This window comes from Triticum dicoccoides, chromosome 1A, assembly GCF_002162155.2.
Source record: "Triticum dicoccoides isolate Atlit2015 ecotype Zavitan chromosome 1A, WEW_v2.0, whole genome shotgun sequence".
Classification (NCBI taxonomy): Eukaryota; Viridiplantae; Streptophyta; class Magnoliopsida; order Poales; family Poaceae; genus Triticum; species Triticum dicoccoides.
In genome coordinates this window covers 570,198,201-570,205,470 of record NC_041380.1, presented here as the reverse complement: position 1 = coordinate 570,205,470, position 7,270 = coordinate 570,198,201, and positions in this window count along the sequence as shown.

Sequence of the window (7,270 nt, the reverse complement as noted above, 5' to 3'; positions counted from 1 at the left end):
CCGGATGGACTACCGGCACTCTTCTATCAACGACACTGGTCTTTGGTAAAGGAGGAGGTTTGTAAAGCAGTGAAGGATTTTTTGAGTGGAGGAGAGATTCCAGATGGCTTCAATGATACTATCCTAGTCTTGATCCCAAAGACAAAATCACCGGACTCTCTCTCTCAATTCAGACCGATTAGTCTGTGCAACGTATTGTACAAAATTGCAGCAAAGGTACTCGCTAACAGATTGAAGAAGAGTTTACCAATCATGATCTCTGAGGAGCAAAGCGCGTTTGTGCCAGGGAGGCTGATTACGGACAATGTTCTCGTGGCTTACGAATGCGTGCATGCAATAAGAAGAAGGAAGAGGAAGAAACCGCTGTGCGCAGTAAAATTAGATATGATGAAAGCTTACGATCGAGTTGAGTGGTCTTTCCTTGAAAGAATGATGCTCAAATTTGGGTTTTCTCAAGCCTGGACAGCCATGGTGATGAGATGTGTAACATCGGCAAGGTTTGCGGTCAAACTCAATGGAGACCTGTCACAAGGTTTTCTACCATCTCGGGGTTTACGGCAGGGGGACCCGCTATCTCCGTACTTATTCCTGTTTTGCGTGGAAGGTTTCTCATCCTTACTCAAGAAAGCTCAACAGGAGAAGGATCTAAAGGGAGTGTCTTTTGGGCGCACTGGCCCCACTATTACACACCTATTATTTGCTGATGATAGCATTATCTTCCTGGAAGCTTCAGTGGATAACTTAACTTGCTTGAGCAACATTCTGCAGGTTTATGAGAATGCATCGGGGCAGAAGGTTAATTTCCAAAAATCGTCTATATTTTTTGGCAAAGGATGCAGTGAGGAGGATAAGCTCAATCTTAAAAATGTGTTGGGAGTTAAGTCGGAGGCTCTCAATGAGAAATACTTAGGCCTCCCCACCACGGTTGGGCGGTCCAAGGATGGATGCTTCAAACATGTCAGCGAGGCAGCGAGGGGGAAAGTATCTGGGTGGAAAGGGCAGGGCTTGTCGAAGGCAGCAAGGGAAGTGCTTGTTAAGTCGGGGCTGCAGTCAACGCCGACTTACTGTATGAGTATTTTCCAACTCTCCAAGAAGATGTGCCGGAAACTGAAAACTATCTCTTCAAAATTCTGGTGGGGAGCGGCCAACGGTGAGCAAAAAGTCCATTGGGTTGCATGGGACAAAATGTATTCAACCAAGCGCTTCTAGCAAAGCAAGTATGGTGAATCCTCACTATGCCCGGATCTCTTTGTGCAAGGGTGCTGAAGGCACGGTATTTTCAAGACATGGATATCATGTCAGCCACATGTCCGAAAGAAGCCTCATATACATGGCGAAGTTTGATTCATGGCAGGGATCTGTTAATGCATGGACTAGTCTGGAGAGTGGGAGATGGCACTAAAACTAATGTGTATCATAACAATTGGATTCCCCGCAGCGGCAGCTTAGCACCACTGGGTGCTGAGTTTGATCCCCAAGCGACTAAGGTAGCGCACCTGTTAAACGGGCAGGGCTCGGGTTGGGATGAAAGCAAGATTGACAGGATCTTCTCGAACACAGACGCGACAGATATCAAGCAAATTGTCATTGGAGGGATGGGTACAGAAGATTACAGGGCTTGGAATTTCACTAAATCGGGCATCTTCACGGTCAGGTCGGCGTACCATCTCGGTGTCTCAATCCAGAGAGCGAAGAGGGGAATGGCGTCAAGCTCTAACCGGGCAGCAGATCACAGGAGTTTCCTGCAGCTATGGGATGCCGATGTCCCAAACAAAGTGAAAATTCATACTTGGAGAATGGTCTCGAATGGATTGGCTGTCGGGATGGAACTGCAGCGACGACGGATTAAACAGGGGGTGTTTTGCATTGCTTGTGGACGCGAGGAATCCCTAGACCATCGCTTTTGGCGATGCCCTCATACGGCCCTCTTCTGGGAAATGCTACGAGTGGAAACTGGCGTTCAACCACCAGGACGGGCACATGAGGTTGTAGAGGGTAGAGGCATACGTGCATGGATCCTGGAGTGGCTCTTGAGTGCACCGGAGGAAAGGAACCTAGTAATGATGGCATGGTATGAGCTCTGGTTGGCTAGGAATAATGCAAGAGAGATGAAGAAAATTGAGGAACCGATCACAATTGTCAGAAGGGTACTAAATCTGGTGGAGGAATGGAGATCAGTCCATGCAAAGGATGTGCCACAACCGAGCCAGTGAGCGATGCCAACTTGGAAGAAACCGGAGATTGGATGGGTCAAAGCAAATGCGGACGGAGCAATGAGAAAGGGTAATACGGCGGGAGCTAGCGGTGTAGTCCTAAGGGACTGCCATGGTGAGTTCCTTGCAGGAGCGTGCCATTTTTTTCCGACTGTCGCCGACCCCGAAGTGGCGGAGCTGCAGGCATGCCGCCGAGCTATTGTGCTTGCTCAGGAGCTCAATGTGCAGAAGCTCGTCCTTGAGATGGACTCCAAGGAGGCGGTCAGGAAGCTGATGGATGTCAACAAGGACTTCTCTCGTACTGGGCATTTGGTCCAGGAAATCAAAGTATTACTTTGAGGGATTCAAGAACACCGTATTATATGGGCTCATAGGAGTGCGAATAAAGTAGCACACATCCTAGCTAGGGAAGGTTGCTGTAATTCGTTATGTAAAACCTGGCTTCATGTGCCCTCGGAGTGCGTTCGCTCCGAGGTTACAGAAGAGAGGAACAATGAATAAATAAGCAACGTTTTTCCCCTAAAGAAATAATGCGTACATGCAACTAGCGATCATACCTTTTCTTTTTTTAAACACCGTACAATCCAAGTCGCTCACATGAAAGAAAAAAACAAAAACACTAATGTCCACACGTGTGGCAACATTGCAACTCGCTCACACGTCTGGATTACAGTTCAGTTAAGTTTGCACGAATCTTGACATATTGGGGCAGTTTTCGCGTGCCACGTAAGACAAGGCCGGTGTGTGGGCGTTGGAGAGGTCGCCCACACGCCTCACAGCACGCGGTTGCCAGCTGCGCTGTGTGGGCGAACTAATTTCTGTCCACACAGCCACCACCTAGTCCACGCGCGTGTGGGAAAACTGTTTTTGGCCCACACGATAGTCGTACGTTGTTGGATGGCAACTGCAGTGACACGTACATGGCAACTAAGTAAACACACGTGGCAACTATGATTCGTTTGCTAGATGGCAACTGCAGTTGCGCGTACGTGGCAATTAGGTAAACATACATGGCAACTGTGATTAACCACACGTGGCAACTAGGTAAACACACATGGCAACTGTTGTTTGACCATATGTGGCTAGTTAATCACACATGACAACTATGATTTGATTACACGCGACAACTATCATAAATTAGACGTGGCAACTATAGTTAACCAAAACAGAGAGAGTTGCCATGCTTTTACAGCCATATTTGCCATCCCGGATAACTACATCTGCCATCCCGGATGGCAAGTAAATCGTCATCCCGCGGATACCTATTGTAGCTGCGTCAGGATGTGTGGGCATATTTGTTTCGTGCCACACACGCAGGATAGGGATAAGTGGTATTTGTTGGGCGTGTGGCACGAAGTAGGTGCACCCACACGTGTGGGCAATTCTACTGTTCGCCCACACACAGCCCATACGGGCTGCCCCCTGCTCATGCCACACACGATGTGTGGGCGAATGCCTATTATGCCACACGTGTGGTGGATATCGGCGTCCAAAAAAAGACATCTTAATTTATTTTATTTAGGGATAAGTATATTTTTCATCCTTCGACTTTTTTAAAAGTATAGAAATGGTTCTTCAATTTCAAAACCAGCAAACGTTGATTCCTCAACTTTCAAAACTGGATAAGGCTGCCTGTAATGGGAGCATCATAGGTAGTATCATGCATGTCAACTAAGCAATTTTGATGAGGTGGCATAAAATTAAATGAAGAAAGAGAGGCTTGAGTATCATATCATGATACCGTATCATATTAAATGATGTGCTATTTTGTGTCATGCATAGCAATAAATGTAGTCCTCTATGATATCAACATATGATACTATGCATTAGGGATGTAGTATCATAGACTAGTACAATATGCATGATACTAGTATATGATACTCCCCATTACAACCAGCCTAAGTTAAGTCACTCCCCCGCTTCGGGTGGTTTCCTGCTGACGTGGCGTTGTTTTTTGACTCAAAGTGACAAGTATGCCCTCCGTCACATCAACCCAAATTTATCTCTCTCACTTACATATAGACCTCATCATCTTCAACCTCTAAACCAGGAGACCCCTTTCTCGATATCTCCCCACAAGCCGCAGCTCTGATGGGCCCGGAGCGTGTACTGCTATACTGTAGCGGGCTCGTCCAGGGCGACGTCATGCACCATCAAGCCCACCCGGCTCACACGTGTTGGACCTGCAATTCCGTGACCATGAGGCAGTCGCGCGCTCGCCCTGCTCAGTTTGTTTGCCGCGCAGTCCGCCTCTGTCTGCGTGTACCCGACCTGAACGAACAGCATCCGGAGGTGCATAAGTTGCGTCCCGGCCATGAGAGCCCTGGTCTCCTAGCTGCCACCTTGTGTGCACGTGATGCCTGCATATCATCAACCAAGGAATACACAATCTACATCTCGTCACCAACGATGACCAGCAACACGACACACACCACGGCGACGCTGGCTGTGTCGCTGACGTTGGGGCTGCAGCAGCAGCAGCACAACACGCACGACAGGCGACCGTGGAGAGAACACGCACGAAGGCGAGAGGCGACAGGCGATCGTGGAGGTTCTATAGCTCGGCACGGTGTGCGATGCTAGTTCATAGCACGCGCATCTTTGTGCTGCTGAGCTCGAAGGGGCAGGTGCCCGCACGCCACTAGAACTGCCAAGGCCAGAGCACGTACCAGTCCGAAGTCTGGTTTTAGTCCAAAACCAATGCCACGTCAGCGGAAAACCACCCGAAGCCACGGGAGGGACTAAATTTATCCGGTTTTGAAAGTTGAGGGAGCAATGTTTGCTGGTTTTGAAACTAAGAGCAACTCCAACAGGCCGACCCAAATGGACGGTGATTTCGTCCACTTTTTGTCCGTTTGGGTCGGCGCCCGTCCGGCGTCCGTCCTGTTTTTCATATGGATCGGCAACGCACCGACCCATATTTGCAGGCGTGGTCGGCTGACCACCCAATTTTGCATTGCATTCAACAAATTGTGAAAATGAAAATTTAACAAACAAAATAGTCCGCCCAAATAAATAGTATAGTTTCACAGACCAAAATAAAAATAAAAATGTTCACATAGTTTTACGAACGAATAAAAGAAGATACATCTATTGGTTGCCAACATGAGTCCACATATGCTCAACCAAATCATTTTGCAGTTGCACGTGAGTTTCCCAATCACGCATGTCTTCATGAAACTGAGTGAACTGCTCAAATGTCGCCGCTACTCCATGCTCAGGCACAACATTCTCACACTGAAACTGAAAGCCTTGATTGTACAGACGTTCCGGGCACTCGTCTTCTACGATCATATTGTGCATGATCATACAAGCAGTCATCACCTCCCATAGTTTCTGCGTGCTCCAAGTATTAGCAGGATACCGAACGATGCCCCATCGAGATTGCAGAACACCAAAGGCACGCTCGACATCCTTTCTAGCACTCTCTTGCTCTTGGGCAAATCTTTTCCTTTTCTCTCCAACAGGGTTGGGTATTGTATTTACAATAGTGGTCCACTGAGGATAGATACCGTCACCCAAATAGTACCCTTTGTCGTAGTTGTGGTCGTTGACAGTAAAGTTCACCGGTGGGCTGTTGCCTTCGGCAAGCCTAACAAACACCGGTGAGCGCTGAAGCACGTTGATATCATTGTGTGATCCAGCCATGCCAAAGAAAGAGTGCCAGATCCAGATATCTTGAGACGCCACTGCCTCTAGTATGACAGTGCAAGCCCTGACATGTCCCTTATACTGCCCTTGCCAAGCAGAAGTGCAGTTCTTCCACTCCCAGTGCATGCAGTCTATGCTGCCAAGCATCCCCGGGAAGCCCCTGCTAGCATTCATCGCCAGCAAACAGGCTGTATCTGCAGCTGTCGGCTCTCTCAAGTACTTAGGGCCAAACACAGCAATCACAGCCTTGCAGAACTTATACAGGGACTGTAGGCATGTAGACTCGTTCATACTGACGTACTCGTCAATGAGATCACCGGGCACTCCGTATGCAAGCATTCGGATGGCGGCAGTGCATTTATGATAAGAGGAGAAACCAATCTTGCCGACGGCATCCTCTTTGCACTCGAAGTAGTCATCATAGCCGACCACTCCCTCTCTAATACGGTTGAAAACATGCCTACTCATACGGAACCGGCGGCGGAATTTGTGATGTTTGAACAACGGGTTTGTTGTATCAAAGTAGTCCTTCCAGAGAAGGAAATGCCCGCTCTCGGTTACGATTCAACGCCGGAAGGTGGCCCGGAATGGAGCCACGAAATAACGGCCGCTGGTTGTTGAGGTGGTGATGGACCAACACGGCAGCCAATATCTCCTCCTCGTCGTCGGACGACGAATCGTCGGAGTCGTAAAGGAAATTGTGGAAAAAGAACTCGTCGGCGGAGTCCATTTTCGTACCTTGGCAAACTGTCGAACAGCTTGCGGACGTCGAAGAAGGAGACGGCCGGCGAGGGGAGACGCGGCGCCCACAGACCAGCTAGTTGCCCGGCCGGCGTCCGACGAGCGTGCCGGTCGTGTGTGGCGGGGGCGGCGAGGTGTCTTCTTGGTCGCGGGCGGCTGTGCGGTGGGGGAAGCGGCGGCGGGAACTAGTTTGCTCCCCGGCGGCGGCGGGCGACTGGGGACAGGGGCGGCGTTGCTGGGCGAATGTGGAGGCGACGGCAGCTGGAAGAGTCGCCACAAAAATGGATGGCGGCGTCGGTGATGAAGGAGGCGGGGGGCGAGGGTTGCTTGTTGGCCGGGGGAAGGGAGGCCAATGTGCCACAGACCAGCGGGCCCGGGGACAGGAGTAGGCGACCGCGCGCGCGTCCATCGCGTGTCCGCGCCGACGCAAATCAGGCTCAAAAATGGGCCGGGAATGGGTCGTCCGCGGATGAAAAACGGACGGCCGCGGACGAAATGGGTCGCCCCATTGAAGTTGCTCTAAAGGACTATTTCTATACTTTCGAAAGAGTCAAGGGATGAAAAATATACGCATCCCTTTTATTTAACACAAAAAGAAATCATAATTCATGTTCTTCAGTACAAGTCATGTGTATGCGAGGGGGAAGGGTCAACACGGCAGCATC